Genomic DNA, 19,515 nt, shown 5'->3' on the forward strand with positions numbered 1-19,515 from the left:
ACCATGACTTCACAGACAGTGCAAAAAAAAAAAAAAAGTAAACAAGAGTCCAGAAATTCATGGTAGATGTTTGTGCCAAGTCTGCTTGGAGAGGTGATTTTAGACTCAGATTGCAAATGTCATCTGAGGAGCGAGTGCAATTTCAAACATCATCCATTGCAGCATGGCTGGATTGAGAAGGTTTCCCAGTTACTCTGTGATTCTCTCTCTCTCTCTCTCTCTCTCTCTCTCTCTCTCTCTCTCTCTCTCTCTCTCTCTCTCTCTCTCTCTCTCTCTCTCTCTCTCTCTCTCTCTCTCTCACACACACACACACACACACACACACACACACACACACACACACACACACACACACAGAGAGAGAGAGAGAGAGAGAGAGAGAGAGAGAGAGAGATTGCTTCTGAAACACAAAGTTTCTTTTTGACTCTGGGACTGAAAAGAAAAAAAAGCAGCACAGAGACATAGCAAGCTCTATTACAGAGTATCCATGGACCACAGGCTGGGAACCATTATTTCACATAAGAGTCTTTGGGTCAATATGGCCTCCAGCAAGAGTATTTTAACAAGTGGTGTCACAACATCTTTCTAGTATTGACTAGAATAGGAGTGGGAAAAGTTTAGGTTTGCAAGCTTTGCTTTTTTACTAGAACCCAAAAGTCACCAACCAGGATGTGGTGCAAAAACCCTAAAAACAATGGGTGGGTGTATTTTGAGTGCCTAAATTAAATGGAGCTCACCAAATTCCACCACTACACGAAACAATTACTTTCTGGTTAAGTTGTTTTGTTTTTGTTTTTAATAACCACTAGTGCCAGGATCCTCCAGTTGGGTGTTTCTGCAGGTTTATGCTGCAAAAAAAAAAGAAAAAAAGAAAAAAAAAAGAAAAGAAAAAAAATCTTTTCTAAGCTTTGGATCTTCTACATAACTATTCATTTTTGGCTACTGCATATTTTCTTCATTTCAGCAGTATATTCTCAAAGTGGAGAGTTTTAAAATTGCTGATAATGTTAAAGAAGTGAAAGTCTAAAATGTTTTGTTGTTCATGCAGAAATTTAGAACTAGATATGAGATCTGCCTAACCAAACATTGATATATCCCTTTTAATTTCTTAATGGTTTACTAGCTTCTATTTTCTAATAATGTATAAACAACATTCACACATGGCAAAAATAGCATTCTTTATTGCTTTCGGAAGTGCCTCATGTAAAAACTGTTTAAAAGTTTAATACATAGAAGATCCAGTGAACCAAACACATTTCTCATCTAATTTTTCATTTTTCTTTTTCACATACAAGCAAGGCTGATGAATATGAAAAGTCTGGTGTTGACAGTGTGGAAGAAGAACAAGGTCAAAATAGGCTTAGGTCAAACTAGAGACCTGGATGTGACTTTGCTTTAGAACTCTCTCTCTCTCTCTCTCTCTCTCTCTCTCTCTCTCTCTCACACACACACACACACACACACACACACACACACACACACACACACACACACACACACACACACACACACACACACACACACACACAGAGAGAGAGAGAGAGAGAGAGAGAGAGAGAGAGAGAGAGAATGAATGAATATTTTATACTGTGTATTAGTAGTTATGCAGGATTATGCCTGAGGGTTCTTCTGCTGTACAGGATGGATTTTATTCTGTTCTAAAAAGGAGATTGAAATTAGATGCATAATGTACCGTAACTTTTCTCTTAGGCTTTCTGAGTTTTGTATTCTCAGAATGAATCACAATTGAACATTTAAACCCACATAGGAAGTTCCTGAATTGGCAACAAGTACAAGGGAGAGAAAATATATAAAGTACTGTTTTACTGTGAGTGTCACCCACCCACTAACACACGTGCACACTACATTCTAGGTTGTTACTGATTTCAGTCTGATTTTTAGCTTCAAACCAAAGCTAAACTGGACACATCAGATGCTAACTAGCAAGGTCAATTGCCAGGAAATCTTACTGAATTTCATGGAATGTCTCTGGCCTAGTTTTTATAGATAGCAGATGCAACATTAAGTTCTGACTGTACCACTCTAGAATGGCAAAATGTTGGACTGAATAAATTAATACCATCTTCACAACCTTCCCTCTGAATACATTCCTCTATACAAAAAAGAAAAGAAAATATCATCTCAAGGTGCATAGATCTAACACAAACTTGGAAATCCAATTTTTGCAGACTAGAACTCCCATAAACCCCATAGACAGCAAAGCTATCTGGGTAATTCTCAGAGTTGTAGATTTAAAAAACAAAGTCACCTCTAGTTCTACCACAGCACTGTTGTTTTGTCTTATTCCCTTGAATGTGTTTTTTTATGTTGCTCTTGTTTCCCATTTTTTAGTATGGTATTTGTTTAAATACTGTCTTTTATTGACGTAAGCCATTTTGGGTCCTTTTAAGGAGAAAAGAGGGGTAAAAATAGTTTAAATAAATAAGCAAATAAAATGCTTCAGGGCCTGGAGCCATTATTTTTAGTTGTATGGAAGTGAGAATTTTGGCAAGTTAAGTTTTATGTGAAGGATTGGGAAAGGCTGTATCTGCTGAAATTCCTGTCTGACACAACTATTAAAAGCAAATAAAGTCTGTCTTCCTTTGTATCAGTCTCTCTCTCTCTCTCTCTTTCTTTCTTGCACTTCTCCTATTGCCACATGGATGCCAATATATCAGCTGAAGAAGAACATAGAAGGCAAAACTGCCCCACATGTTTTGGCCAAAGGCTCAAAATATGGGAGGGAGATGTACTCCCACTGAAGTCAAAAAGCTCTACCACCCAACCTTCACAGTTTTAAGCCATATCACTTCCCTTCTGGGCCTTTTATTCCCCCCACCCACCCCAGAAAATTACCCTTGTCCTTGGCCAATATTCCTTTTTTCTTTTTAGTTGCCAGGTAGGGTGAATTGTCATATAGCAGAAGAAAATTCTTGTCACTGGGAACGACATTGCAAATGTTTCCCACAAAATAAAGCAGGTTCAATTTCACTAATTGCACAAACTCTCACACCCTCGCCAGCTGTTTTGGCACTCAGTTCAAGGTGTCAAACCCATAAAGGGCAGCGTGAAACATTTCCCCACATATGTATCCCAGAGTCATCCACTATGCATGATGGTAAAAACATGAAGATAGCAAGACTTCATTGTCAGCATTAATCACTTTCAATTAGATGCATCATTTGTGATGCTTTAATTCAAGCCAGCATAATTATTAAATTCTTATTTTCTGCATTTTTAAAAATAAAAGTTCCCAATTAATTTTTCACAATCAACTGCTCATTTACAGAGTAGGTGAATGTCAGTTGCCTACTACACAGGTATGTTAGCGATAATTAGTTTACAAGAGACTTTCTGAAGGTGGTGACTGAGACATAAGCCTTCCATCCCAAATAACAGCAGAGTGTGCTGCTATAGAACCATTAATTGAAATGAAACATTATAGAAACTTGGGATGCCAATAAAAAGCTGTAACCATCCAGGTGGCCTTCCATTTGGCTAATCGCCGTCTGATTACTTGACATCAAGACCAAGATATTGCTTTAGATACACACAGGAGCATGGCCCAGGCCTTCATGGATTCCCAGTAACAATGTCGACAGTATTATGTTGGGTTCAGGAACAATCACGAGGCTGGAACAGAAGTTTGAGAAGTTACTTGTTCGAACGATCACTTGAAAAAGCAGGTCTTCTAAGTTCTCAGCCAGAAAACCTACTAGTGATTCCCAACCTTGGGTCCCCAGGCGTTATTGGACTACAATTCCCAGATCTCCGCTAGCTGCACTGGCAAGGACTTCTGGAAGTTGCAGTATAAGAACATATGGGGACCCAATGTAAGGAACCATTGTTCTAGTAGGTTTTTCTGGCCTAGAATTTAGAAAACCTGCTTTTTTGGGGGGGAAGTGATTTTACACTTACTAAAGCAACCAGAAGCACATGGCAATATTCCTTCAGATTCAGTACATTGGGGTGAGCAAAATGTGGCTACTCAGCTCAAGGGGTAGATGAGATCCCTGCAGCTCAGAGCCATTGTTCAGATTAGCTAGCAGTCCAAAGGCCACTTATACCTGTACACTTTTACCTTTCAAGCAAAGCCTGGTGAAGTTATTTATTTATTTATTATCAGACCTCAACCACCAGAATCCTTAAGGCAGGATGGGTGTGCTGGCTGGGGCAATCCAGCAGCCACACCTTAGAAAGGTAATTTTTTTTCTAATACTTTGAATCCTTCTAATGCATCCCTCCTTCATGTTTCTCATCTAGTACCTTAACCAGCCTCCAGATCAGTATTATATTTTATGCAATTAGATACTTTCACTAGTCAGGTGAAACACCTAAGGCTTGAGTCATCAAAGCAAGACTTAACATGCATGTGGGGAAATGCTGTATGCACACCACATTGTTGTGTGGCCTAGACCCTGGGGCATTTCACTGTAGATTCACAGTGAAACTTTGTTATGGGAAAGAATTGCATCTGCGAGTCAAACAGGCTTGAGGCAGCCATGCGGCTTTATCTTGGAAACATAAAAAGGCTTCAGGGAAACATCATCCCTTGGCGATCATAAAAGCACCATTCGCTAGTCTCCATATGGAATACCCTCAGAACCTTGTTCACAAGCTCAGAGAGAATCGAGAGGCAAAACTGAGTGGTTGTGGTCCCCAAAGGATTTCAGAGACAGGGCTGCTAAACATAAGGACCATATTGTTTAGGTAGAAGAAAATTGGGTGTAAATGCAGGAGTAGCAAACACAGTCCTCAAAGGCCAGCAGAAGTCAGAATCAGGGTTGCAAAATACCCTGCTTTGGCTACAAGTAGCATCCTACTTAAGTCACAGAAAATACCTCTGCTATACATCCTACACACAGATGATTTAGCCACAGCAGTCCAATGCTGTGGATGTTTTGAGATAAAGTATTTAATGTTGCTTTATGATAGGGGGCTACATTAAAAAAAAAGAGGATGGGCTCTTGTATGTTTCGCAATTGTGCTGAAAAGAGAATTATTGCAAGCATAGCTAAATTCTAATTTTGGATTAGAAAAGTGGGGGTCTTATACTGTATATGGGGGCATCTTATACATGGAAAAATATGGTATGTTTGTATCAATCACTCTGTCAGATAATCATGACAAAAATGAAACACCTAGATTTTCCAAGAGGAAAATTTGTAGGTTTAGGTATTCTATGATTATATTTATGATTTATGTTATGTTGATGGGCAGAGGAACAGATTAAGTGAAAAACTGAACAACAACAACAAAAAGGAAATGTCACACTACCTTTGAGTACTTTAGATATAAATGGAAATGGTCACCATAAGTGGCAATCAACTTGATGGCAAGTAATTATCAATTATTAAGTGGACTGCCCTTAGCTGAATGGTTAAAATTCTGTTGTGCAGTTATGCAAAAGGCATAACTTTTAGTACTTTTAGTAACTGTACGTTACGAAATTTCCATAGGCATTATCTGTTGCATGCAGACTTGATATGCAACAGATAATGTCTGCAGAGATTTCTTAACTTACTGAAATTTGTCGCTAAAAAGTATACCTTTTGCATAACTGCTCAACAGGATTTTGACTAATATCCATGGATATTGTTCCATGGAGGTATGGATATGAATGTGGGCATTTATCTGTCCAGAAGTGTCAATGTGTGAACTACCCCTTGCTCAATGCGGCACAGTTATCCTTTTTCTCTATCACATCATACAGTACCTGTTTATCCCTCTTCAACATATGCAGTAGAATGTGGCATGCACAGAATACTGTTTTACTTCTCTTTCTTGGGACATCCTCTTAGATTTGGTGTTTTCCAATTATTCTGCACATGATTTTGAATGACATTCTGTAGTATTATATTAGGCTGTTCTGACACAATATCTCTTTGGTTATGAAAGGCAATTTCAGCATTCATTATTCTCCCACCCCACGATCAATCCATCTGCTTATTTTAGCAGCCTCTTCCTCACTGATGGGTTTTATATAAAGTTCCCATCCCCTTGCCTACTGCTTTAAACTCTCCCCCATAGCTCTGTCTATCCTCTCAGTAAGTACATTTGTGACCCTTCTGTTCAGATGGAAACTGTCCCACCTGTATAGGCACCATCTGTTCTAAAATGCCCCAACAATCTGAAGGAGGGAGGGAAATGCATGAAACTCTCCTCCGGAACACAAAAATAACCATTGGTAATGCTCCCAGGCTCAGAAGGTTATCGGTTCTTCTGATGAAACAAAATATTCTGCTTTCTGCAAGAAATATCCAATAGACACAACTCAGAATGTATCTTTGTTTGGTCCCTTAGTTTTGCAACTCAGAGCCTTAACTTAAAGGTTGGGAGCATGACTTGGTCTCACTTAAACTAGCTACTGACATCAGTGGATGGGAAGTTAGTAATAATTATGACTAATGTAAATTCCACTGGTTTCTGTTGGTGTACTCTGAGAATGAGCAAACTGCAAGAGTAGTTATATTTTCACAATTAGAATTTTTTTTTAAAAAAAAAGTTATTGGATATTATCTACTGATTCGTTTTTTTATGCAAATACTCCTTTTTTAAACTTCATGCGTGCATGTTATGTGTGTTCATAAGCAGCAGGAATGATCATACTTGAGCTGCATCTTGTAGTAGCTTACAAAGGAAAAGAACAAAGGCAGCAGTACCTGTGGTCACGTTATGCCTGCGTGCAAATACTTTCTTTACAACATAGCTCTGTTAGAAGTTTTATCAATCATTGCAACGTCATCACTTGCATAATGCTACTTCACCCCTGAGGATCTGTTTCAGTGAAAGAAGGGGGTGTTTTTGTACTTCTAAAAAAGACGAGTATAATCATATAAACTTAACATGTGCAGAAAACTATTGAGGCTTCACATAAATTGTTGAATTCTGATTATTACTGAAACTGAGCATAACCAAATGGAATTGCCTCAATGAAAAGGCTAAGAACAACACACTCTTATTTTTATCTTTATAAGCACGAGGCATTTCAACACAGCTAAGTAGGAATTAATGTTTTTTTAACAGATGTGTAAAATCAAAGGAGCTATATATACTTGCTGTGCCTGAAGGGTTTCTGTGTGCCGTGCAATTATTTATACCGCAATTTAATTTCTCTAACAAGAAAAATAATTTCCATTTTCATTTCAGAAATGTACCGTAATATTTGTTTCAGAATAATGAAGAGCACCCACCCACCCACCCACCCACCCACCCACCCACCTACCTACCTACCTACCTACCTACCTACCTACCTACCTACCTACCTACCTACCTACCTACCTACCTACCTACCTACCTACCCACCTACCCACCTACCCACCTACCCACCTACCCACCTACCCACCCTGTTTTCCTAAAAATATGCCCTAACCTGAAAATAAGCCCTGGTATGATTTTTTAGGATGCTTGTAATATAAGCCCTGCCCCAAAAATAAGCCCTAGTTAAGTGAAACCCCACACTCCACCACTGTGCAGCATTGTGCAGAACCAGAAGAAGATAACATGACTGTATTTAAATAAATGTAGATTGTTGTACATTAAAAAAATAAAACATCCCCTGAAAATAAGCCCTAATGGGTTTTTTTGGAGCAAAAATTAATATAAGATCCTGTCTTATTTTCGGGGAAACACAGTACCTACCTACCTACCTACCTGCGTGTTCTGACAAGAACAGCCCAAAGATAAGAAGACAAGATCCCCATACAGAATTTCAGACTTGACAGGAGAAAGATGCTGATCGGTATTCTCTTGTTATTGTTTCTTCTTCATTGCCTAAGGGGAAAGATTATTATTCTAGATTATGTAGAAAATCTTAGTGACTTCAGAAACACAAACCAGAAACATGGCACAAATATCCATTTTTTTATCCTTGGATATATCATTGAAGAAAACAGTGGACAGGGGTTTCCTTTAAAATATATACAGTATCTTTACAGTGGGGCATTGAAACTGTGAGAAACATCTGACACCTGAACTGTCAGATTTGTACATGGACCTGTGAGATATACGTGCTCCTTGCTATTGTAATGTGCCCCGGTCACTGCAAGATAAGAGAGCTGCAGCTTTGTTTATCTGGCCCCTATACAATATTGTCAGGATGCATTTCCATTTTCCAAGTGACTGCTGCCACTGTGCCACAATCTGTGCTTATTTCTCGAGCAGCTAAACCCTTTGACACTGTGGTTTTTAATTAAAATTACATTAAAGTTAATCAGCCAGAAAGAGGCTTCTGTAGAAGGCAGGTTTGATTGCAACCTGCAAAGGGCATTGAGGCTGCCAACTTGCTAAAGATGTGCCGGCAGATGCCAAGCTGTTTCTGTGAGCCCAATTGTAGTTGCTGAGGAGGTCTCTTCTGTTTTCAGTTTCTTTCTAAATGTAGCAGTGAATAAGGAACGTCAATTGTGCCATCAGGAGCACAGTGAAGATCAATGGCTCTGTGCGTGTGTTTTAAATGATGCATGGTTCAGTATTTCATAAGTAATTCTAGATTTTGTTTTTCATTTTACACATCTGTAAATCCAAGTGTAGGATCATGCCAGTACAGACAGTGCTTGGGTCAAAAATGGTTCTATTTTTTTAAAATTTATTTATTTATTTTGTAATATTCTTACTATGAACTGAGCTCCACTTTGTTCATTTCATTTACTTCTGGATCAATATGTTTGGGACCAGATTGTGAAGCTCATCAAGGAGATCCAGAAGTAAGGCATCTGAGCAAGAATGGGGGAACTTTTGGCCTTTCAGATGGAGATGAATGCAGATGTTCATCACATATTACCATGGGCTCAGCTTCCTAAGGCTGATGGAAACTGCATTTCAAATAGTATGAAGAGCCAGACGTTCAGATCTATGTAAGAAAATCTGTTATTTATAGTATTTGTGTTATGGTATTTTTTATGAGAGACTTTAGCAGAAGCCTTTGGAAGGTCCAAGTAATCCGTGTCTACAAGCCCATATGCTTCTTGAGACCCTGCAAGAACTTGGAGCATCTGAGAGATAAGATTTATCTTTCCTGGGACCACATTTATTCTTTGGCAACAAGACTTTAATTTTTTTAAAATTAACCCTTCATTTTTGGAGGTGTTTGCTCTTCCACAATTGGATGTTACTTTGCTGGACCTCTTTGGCAATTTTGCACTTCCAGTCTGAGAGTCTTGTGGCTATTGTCTATAGCAAGTTCAATACCTCTTGCATCTTGTACTCTGTCCTGCAAGCCAGTTAGGATTTTGTTCAGCCTTGCCTGGCCTCTAATTGGCTCTATGAACAAATGGTCTAGGGCATAAGCCATTTAGGGAACATAAAGATTTTTCTTCTTTTTTGTGATGTGTATAGACAATAAGGAATGTGGTGGTGCTGCAGGTTAAACGGTAGAAGCCTCTGTGCTTCAAGGTTGGAAGACCAGCCATTGTAAGATCGAATCCAAGTGACGGAGTGAGCTCCCATCACTTGTCACAGCTCCTGCCAACCTAGGAGTTCGAAAGCATGCAAACGTGAGTAGATAGTACCACCACAGTAGGAAGATAATGGCATTCCATGTCTAGTTGCGCTGGCCACATGACCACAGAAACTGGACAAACACTGGCTCTACAGCTTGGAAACAGGGATGAGCACCGCCCTCTAGAGTAGGACACGACTGGACTAAATGTCAAGGGGAAACTTTACCTTTTATAGATAATAACCAATATGTATTCAGTGTGTTGTTGTTTTGTTAGCTTGGTTAATATTTAGTAATGAATATTCTTGAGACTACAGTAAGACCGCTGTATCCACAGGGGAAGAGTTCTAAGCCCTCCTCACAGATGCTGAAAAGCACAGGTATGTTGTTGTTGTTTAGTCGTTAAGTCATGTCTGACTCTTTGTGAACCCATGGGCCAGAGCATACCAGGCCCTCCCGTCTTCTACTGCCTCCTGGAGATTAATCAAATTCATGTTGGTAGCTTTAATGACACTATCCAACCACCTCGTCCTCTGTCGTCCCCTTCTCCCCTTGCCTTCACACTTTCCCAACATCAGGGTCTTTTCCAGGGAGTCTTCTCTTCTCATCAGATGGACAAAAGTATTGGAGCCTCAGTTTCAGGATCTTTCCTTCCAGTGAGCACTCAGGGTTGCTTTCCTTCAGAATGGATAGGTTTTATCTCCTTGCAGTCCAGGGGACTCCCGAGAGTCTCCTCCAGCACCACAATTCAAAAGCATCAATTCTTTGGTGGTCAGCCTTCTTTCTGGTCCAGCTCTCGCTTCCATACATCGCTACTAGCAGAGACATCCCCTTGCCGACAAAGCTCCACATAGCTTTGACTATGCAGTCCTTTGTCAGCAAGGGGATGTCTCTGCTTTTTAAGATGCTGTCAAGGTTTCCCATCACTTTCCTCCCAAGAAGCAGTCGTCTTTTAATTTTGTGGCTGCTGTCACCATCTGCAGTGATCATAGAGCCCAAGAAAATAAAATCTGTCACAGCCTCCATATCTTCCCCTTCTACAGTGGTGCCTTGACTTATGTACTTAATCTGTATTGGAATGGTGGCCGTAAGTCAAAACATTCATAAGTCAAAGCACCATTTCCCATAGGAATGCAATGAAAACTGATTAATCCATTCTGGCTGTTTTTTGTCCTTATGTCAAGGCACGGTTCATACGTCAAAGCATTAGAACTAATGCAAAGCCAGTTAATCCGTACTCTACCACTAGGGGCAGATTTTTTTTCTTCTTTTGACCTAAGAGGAACTTAGGGCAGGAAAGGAGGGAGGGGGCAGGGAACACCTTCTAAACAGAACCCCTTTAAAAACAAGCACATTTAAACCAAGCCAAGCGCTTTTTAGGAAAAAACAAGTGTTGTATTTTAAGATTTTAAATAGTTCAACTGGAATGCCATCACCTCCACTGTTCTTGTTGTTAGTCATGCTTTCTAAGGCCCACTTGACTTCACTTTCCAGGATGTCTGGCTCAAGGTCAGCAAGCACACTATCTGGGTTGTCCGGGACATCCAGATCTTTCTGGTATAATTCCTCTGTGTATTCTTGCCACCTCTTCTTGATGTCTTCTGCTTCAGTGAGGTTCCCTACAATTTTTGTCCTTTATCATGTTCACCTTTGCACAAAATGTTCCTTTCCAATTTTCTTAACAGATCTCTGGTTTTTGCCTTTCTATTATTTTCCTCTATTTCTTTGCACTGCTCATTTAAAAAGGCCCTGTTGTCTCTCCTTGCTAGTCTCTGGAAGTCTGCATTCCATTTTCTGCAACTTTCCCTCTCTCCCTTGCATTTTGTTTCCCTTCTCTTCTCTGCAATTTGTAAGGCTTCGTTGGACAGCCACTTAGCTTTCTTGTATTTCCTTTTCTTTCGGATGGTTTTTGTTGCTGCCTCCTGTACAATGTTACGAGCCTCCATCCATAGTTTTTCAGGCACTCTGTCCACCAAATCTATTTCCTTAAATCTGTTCTTCACTTCCACTGTGCATTCATAAGGGATTTAGTTTAGATTATACCCGACTAGCCCAGTGATTTTTCCTACGTGCAATCAATCTGATTTCGGTATTGCCCATCTGGTGATGTCCATGTGTAGAGTCGCCTCTTGTGTTGTTGGAAAAGAGTGTTTGTGATGACCAGCTTGTTCTCTTGACAAAACTCCATCAGCCTTTGCCCAGCTTTGTTTTGAATTCCAAGGCAAAACTTCCCTGTTGTTCCTTTTATCTCTTGACTCCCTACTTTAGTATTCCGATCCCCTATAATGACAAGAACATCTTTCTTTGGTGTCAGTTCTAGAAAGTGTTGTAAATCTTCATAGAATTGGTCAATTTCAGCCACTTCAGCATCGGTGGTTGGTGCATAAACCTGGATTACTGTGATGTTGAAAGTTCTGCCTTGAATTTGTATTGAAATCATTCTATCATTTTTGAGATTGTATCCCAATACAGCTTTTCCCACTCTTTTGTTGACTATGAGGGCTATTCCATTTCTTCTATGGGATTCTTGCCCACAATAGTAGATATGGTAATCGTCTGAATTGAATTCGCCCATTCCCGTCCATTTTAGTTCACTGACACCCAGGATGTCAATGTTTATTCTTGCCATCTCCTGTTTGACCACATCCAGCTTACCAAGGTTCATAGATTTTACATTCCAGGTTCCTATGCAGTATTTTTCTTTGCAGCATCGGACTTTCCTTTCACTTCCAGGTGCATCCGCAGCTGAGCATCTTTTTAGCTTTGGCCCAACCACTTCATTAGCTCTGGAGCTACTTGTACTTCTCCTCCACTCTTCCTCAGTAGCATGTTGGACGCCTTCCGACATGAGGGGCTCATCTTCCAGCATCATATCTTTTAGCCTTTTGTTTTTGTCAATGGAGTTTTCTTGGCAAAGATACTGGAGTGGCTTGCCAGTTCCTGCTCCAAGTGGATCGCGTTTAGTCAGAACTCTCCTCTATGACCTGTCTGTCTTGGGTGTCCCTGCACGGCATAGCCCATAGCTTCTCTGAATTATTCAAGACCCTTCCCCACGACAAGGCAGCAATCCGTGAAGGGGAACAGGTAGAGAAACACTAAATATAATCTAGTCTCTGGTCCCCTCTAGTGGCCAGGTATGGTAGCACATATATTTCGGAGTGGGGGTTGTTTGATACCATGTTTCCTCGAAAAGGAACGTGGTGGCACTGCGGGCTAAACCGCAGAAGCCTGTGCTGCAGGGTCAGAAGACCAAGCAGTCGTAAGATCAAATCCACATGACGGAGTGAGCGCCCGTCGCTTGTCCCAGCTCCCGCCAACCTAGCGGTTCGAAAGCATGCAAATGCAAGTAGATAAATAGGGACCACCTCGGTGGAAGGTAACAGCGTTTCGTGTCTAAGTCGCACTGGCCATGTGACCACGGAAGATTGTCTTCAGACAAAACGCTGGCTCTATGGCTTGGAAACGGGGATGAGCACCTCCCCCTAGAGTCGAACACAACTGGACAAAACTTTCTCAAGGGGAACCTTTACCTTTACCTTACCTTCCTCAAAAATAAGACAGGGTCTTATATTATTCTTTGCTCCAAAAATACATTAGGGCTTATTTTCAGTGGATGTTTCATTTTTGACATGTACAACAATCTACATTTATTCAAATACAGTCATGTCATCTTTTTCTCATTGCTGCACAATGCTGCACAATGGTGGAGGGTTCACTTAAGCAGGGCTTATTTTTGGGGTAGGGCTTATATCATGAGCATCCTGAAAAATCATCGTATGGCTTTTTTTTTTCAGATTAGGTCTTATTTTTGGGGAAACATGTGTTTTCAGGCAGCAGTTAAGTGAAACCATGGGTACTGATCCTGCGGTGGTTCTACTGTGGTCCTACTGTATTTAGTATATGTGAAAGTTATTGATTCTAAGGCTGGAATTTTTTTTTCTACCAATGGGTAGATTTAATTTTTTTTTCATGTTTGAATCAGCTTTAATAGAATTAAGCTCTCAGAGGTTTCCAGGTAGCTCACAAGAACAGAAAGATGTAAGGTAAAATACATTCTATGTGGTAAAAATCTTCTGAAGTTTTGTGTCTAGGTTCATTTAAACCATTCTCCTTCCACACTCTGTTGTGAAAGATTTGTGTTTTAAACAGGTGCCCCGTATTCTCAAAGATAACTGGATCACTTGAGACCTAGTTGTGCTTAGAGCAGATATATATATTAAAAAGCATAGGTTAAATCACAGCAAACTCAAGAGATTCAGTGCTACTCTTACATCTATTCTTAAGTGAGTTTACTCTAAGCATGACTATGTCTGGATACAGGCCATCGTATTGGATCTATTCAATGCTCCCTAATTTTTGCATTAAACAAAGAAACAGTTGCTTTGTTCTACTGCTGGACTTGAGACATCACTATTGATCAGGGAACATTTGATTCTATGCTGCCTGACATGTCTGTTGACACATGGCCATTGCATTCCATGGGTTAACTGAAAGCGTATAATGTACTTGATCTGGTGAAAGCATTTGAAGGTTGGATAATACTTCCCCTCAGATTACTACTTGGTCAATTAGCAACCTTTAAAATATATCTTTGTGTATATATCCCTCTTCTTTCCCTGTCAGTTTTTCTTAGCCATTTACCAGTAAAATGGGCCTGCAACTAAAACTGCCCCACCGACCCCCTCGATCCTGTGAGGGTAGCTGAAAGACCAGCTCCTTATTATTCCTCATAGCAAATTTCCTGTCGGCAATGAAACAGCAGTTATGTCAGAACAGCTCAAAAGGCAAATGCGAAGGGACTGCTCAAGTATATCATGCTGTCTGGTTAAGAGAAAGAAAAGAGAGAGAGAAAGAGAGAGAGGTAGCTCATTTGACAGGGCTGTTCACACTTTTTCTGTACAGTTGGGTGACACTAGCTTGATTTCCTAAGATCGGTGCATTTTCCTGTGATGATGAGCAAAAAAACCAAACAAAAATGAATAAAATAAGAAGAATAGAGATGGCAACAAAGCAGTCACTTTTAAAAGTTAGTCTTCTATCAGACATTTCAAGAAATACATTCCTTCATCAAGTCTTCCAAAGTCATTATCATGTGTACACGCAATGATGGGTATTTTTGTGAGGTTAATAGTTCGGGAACTGTGAACCACGTGCTGGTGAAATGAAGGGGGCAGTCTCATGTCATTTGCAAAAGGTTGTTGAGTGTTACCCAGTAGCTAGACAAATTGGCTGAGAACTGTGATTATTTGCTATATTTTAAAGAAGCCCATTGCAAAAAAGAGTATCTGGTTTCTCCTCAGATTGTATAAATCTTTTGCCTTTTACAAAATGGCAAGAAAGCAAGGTTTGTTCCAGGACTTGCCTCTTTTTCTAATAATTACAGGTTTTTAGAGTTCTGGAGGAATTCCAGGATCTTAGAGCCTGCAAAGTCTGCAAAAAAAAAGTTTGTTTATAGTTAGGAGGAAGTGAAAACAAAGAGTTATAAATATGGGGAGATAAGACACACACAAACAGGGCATTCCCTGCATCACAACAGGACGGCTCCACATTGAGTTACACATGCTGGATATCAACAATTATGTATCAGAGCAGGGGCAACTCACAAACATTGTGGATTGTCCTCCATAGACTTTCATTGGTTTGGCTGGGGTGAGCACTTAAAAGTATTTTTCTCTGTGTGTCTAATAACACGCTTAGAAGCTAAGAAAGTTATTTTCTTTCATATATTTTAATTTTTAAACATTTTGGTATTTTTAATATGGTTTTTAAGTATAACTAAAGATTACTTATAGTTACAATGCTTTTACTTTTCACTAAAGACATATTATCTGCCTTGTTGGAATATGGGTTCTTTCCTTTTGGAGTGTAACATAAAACATTATTTTGGATATTTTCTTATGCTTTTGCTCCTGTATTTTGGATTCAATTATGACTTCAGTTCTTCCTAGAATTTAAGTTTTAACACCTGCATCCTTTTACAAATTGCATGGAAGGATGTATTTTTAAGTATTTGTGCCTCCAGTTTTTTCATAGCGGTCAGACTTTTGTATTTTACAACAACTCTGCAATATTTTGTGCATATGGAACATGAAAGCAACGTAGATAAATAAATCTTGTTGAATGAAGACAAACTGATCTTACTTAGATTCACTGCAACAATGAAAAGACTTATACCTTGATACCCAGATGAATTTTGATTTTATTATCAAAGATTGTTTGGTTACATTCTGGAATTCACCTTTTATTGGGATAAATGCCAGCTATGACAAACACAGATTTCTGATTCCCCCCCCCAGGGGGGTCTATAATGTTTTGTAGGACTCCTAGGGAGGGCCAAGGACCAGTTTTATGATCTGAGAATGTAAACTTTTGTGAATGAACATCTACTTCTTCAGCTACTGAAATGGGAATTTTATGGAGTCCAGTGATCTCAGGCTGAACTTTTCCTAGAGTGTCAATGGATGGAGCAGCCAGGATTGCTCTTGGGGTTTATGGGGGCAGGATTCAGCTCTTGCTCTACTATTTTAGCATTACCTGAGTCTTCAATTATATAATGGATATTATTTTCAATCTTGCCGTCCTCAGTTGAAATAACTTCATATCATATCATGTCATGTCTGTTGTTTTCAATATATATAGATAAATAGCATTTATTTATTGCATCTGTACCCCGCCCATCTACTCAACTGACTACTGTATATATAACTCCCTGAATACAAGATTGGGCAAAAAAGATTTTTGGGGGGTCCTGTTGGGACCTTGGGCAACTAGGGGCTACGTGCTCCATGTCTTTTTTGCTTTGGAAAGAACAAATGCCCTTCATTGGGAAATGACTGCAATGAGAGCCCCTCTTCTTTAAATCAATACAACCAGAAAGCCAGGCTGATATGGTTCATTTTGGTTAAGAGCTCTGTGCTAATGACCCAGATCTGAACCCAGCTTCTTGCAATCTATATGTATCATTTACTTCACACACCAATTGGTTCAGGGACTTGCACATGGAGACCTGACGCATCATGCTCAATTGCATCCAGAAAGGAGAACAGAGGAATGAGGGGAAAGTCAAAGACCTCCCTTGAGGTAAAGCTACTGTGATGGCCAAATAAGATGGCCCATAGCAGCTTCTTGGTTACAAAGCAACAGAAGAACATTGCAGCTGAATATATTTTCAGAATTACAGTTATTCATGCATTGATCTCAGGAAGTAAAGGTAACAAAACAAGTGAGGCTTTCTTTTCCTCCGGACAAATAGATGTCAGTGCTGAAGTCATAGCATGGTAATACTACTTTTTGAACTACAACTCCCATAATCCTGTTGGATTTATTTTCAACCTTGTGTGCTGCCTTAATAGTTTTGGTGGGGAGGGGTCTTTCTGGGCTGGGGTGATTGTCAATCAATTTAGCAATAAACAATTATTCCTTCCCTGCCTCTGATTTCAAAGAGAAACACACCTCTCTGCTTAAGTGTCTTTCCCCCTCTTTCTTCAGTTTGTTAGCAGTTAGTGCAGTTAGTGTAGTTATGTGAGTGTAGTCTGCAGTCTGTTGAGGGCTGTTCCCATAAGCAGACATTTTTGTACAGTATGCTGTTTTGATTTATTCAACTGTGAGTAAACGAAATCTTTTTGTTCTTTCACTTACCAATGTTGCAGACTGAATTATTGAGACTTTTAAGTACCAATTGATGAGACAATAAGGGCTGGCCTATGATGGGGAGACTTGTAGCTGGTACTGCTGTGCAAGTCCTTGTGCCTCTGTTGTGCGGCTGGAGGAATTTAGCCAAAAATTCAAAGCTCTGCAACAAATCCCCCTTGCCAGAAACAGTCAATGGCTGTGCTACTTGGAGAACTTTCAAGGTGCAAACCAAGAAAGCAACTTCACCAAACTCTGGTTGAGGTATCCAGCTTTTTTACATCAGAACGTTTCTTTCTCTCTTTCTTTCTTTCAAACATGTATAGCCTTTCCTAGATCACAAGATCTCAAGATGGGTTACTGCGAAGTTTTTGTCATGAAAATATACAATTCTTGGAAAAATAAATCTTCTCCTTGACTTTCTTAGAAGTTGAGTGTTCCAATGTGCCATCCGTTGCCAGCAATGCCCTTCTGCACTCCACATAGGACAAGCGGGACAATCCTTATGCAAAAGAATTAATGGACACAAATCTGACATCTGGAAAATGGAAGCAGATGTTTCTGAATTCCTCTTTATGGCCTCATCAGAGAATGAGAATGAGAGAGAAGTACACAACCCAGAGGCTAATTCATGTAGCTCTAAACTATGGTTAATCTTATATTTAGAAGTTAAATTTTAAAAAGAAGTTTTGGGGGCACTCATTACTTTTCAGGAGCCAGATTGCCATGATCAATGTTATTACTATGTTGAATTATCTCACGACAAAGTTGCACATGATTCATGTTTTGAGCTGGTGTTATCAGTAGGCCAGAAAAATGAAAGCACTCTCTGCTTCCTTCTAGTGATCAATCATGACGTTGCTTTCTGAAAATATTTACAAAAATTCTGAAAGAAAGCCAGACACTTCCCTTGCTACTTAGGAGTGCTAAAACAGTGTAAAGTTGGGAAAATATATCTCAAAATGCTTCTAAAATGTTTTAAAATGCCCTTTAAAAGTAACTTCTAAAATAATTAGTATTACACATCAGTAAGCAACTAAGGTGTTAATCATTATACCTATAAAACCCCTTTTAACTACTAGTTACACTAGTCATTGCAACTAATGACAAACAACTACATTACTCTGCTTTTATCTAGCATGTGCTCTGCAATACAGCCTGACTAGATAGTGATTCTTCTCTAGTACAGTACCCTTCAAGAATATTCTACACAAATCTCTGACTTTATTGCTTTAATAAGTAGATCAGGTCTAACGCTTTATAGAACAACACTCAAGCCTCAGTGGGTGCCTGTTTTGACTCAGTTTAATATGATCTCACATTTTCTTAAATCTCATACATATGCATCTTAGGGAATCACATCTTAATGAAAAAACGCAGTTGTACCCACCGGATAATTTTCATGAATTGCCTTCTCCTTTTCAAACTTTCATTGCTTTGAAGGGCAATCTTAAAAACCAGGAGCAAATACTCATTTGTAATCTTTTGTGTATATTGTTAAAGGAAAGATAAGGACATTTCTACTAGCAAGAGAAAGAACACACATCAGCCTAGAATGCATAATTTGTGGATACTGTAATCCAGGCAGGGAGCAGAAGAGAATTTTTACAAAAATCCAATACACAGTTTAGCCTATGCAGGTTTTATATTATGATACCCAATGTGGGTAGTGGGCAGAGTGATGAACTAGGGCTGAGGACACTTGTGTTCAAATTTCCACTCAGCCATAGAAACCCACTTAGTTTGAAAACCTTATTAGGGCCACTGTAAGTTGATTTCCACTTGACAGCATATAACATCACAGTATTTTATATCTGAGTTCAAGGCTTGAGAAATTTAGAAGAATAGGCTTCACCTGAGGGGAAAATCTTATCAGAATAAAGCATTCGTACTTGAGGCTATCAACACTGCCTTTGGTTGTTGTAAACTCTGGACAAGGTAGGCAGTACAATGTAATTGGCATGGTCTGCCAGGATCATGAACAGTTCATTATCAGGTATGTATAATCCCATGTTTGTAGAGCAGGTGGTGAACTGGTATATTTTTCTCCCATAAAGCACTAGATCTCCTGAATGTTAAAGACAATGGTAATTTGGTAGTTAGTGCTTTAGCAGCCAGCTTCATTAACCTGATCAGCCTTGAATTCAAGAAAACCAATCTCTTGCATGCATTCTCACAGAGAAAACAGAACTCATTTTTAATTACAGTAGTTTAAAAAGTGGATTTTCCTTCTGTTTTAATTCCAGAGATTATTAAACATTTCCTAACAGTATATTATTATTTTCAATTAATGGATCTCCTCAGCAACTTGAAATTAACACTCACACACATACCACAACATATGCCACACACCACTAATAGGTGTAAGATATTAGACATCTCTGACTTCAGCTGTTGAAGTAGATCTTATATTCTTACTTATTTATGACAGAACTAGATGCTACAGAAAA

The sequence above is a fragment of the Pogona vitticeps genome, chromosome 6 (genome assembly GCF_051106095.1).
Source record: "Pogona vitticeps strain Pit_001003342236 chromosome 6, PviZW2.1, whole genome shotgun sequence".
Lineage (NCBI taxonomy): Eukaryota > Metazoa > Chordata > Lepidosauria > Squamata > Agamidae > Pogona > Pogona vitticeps.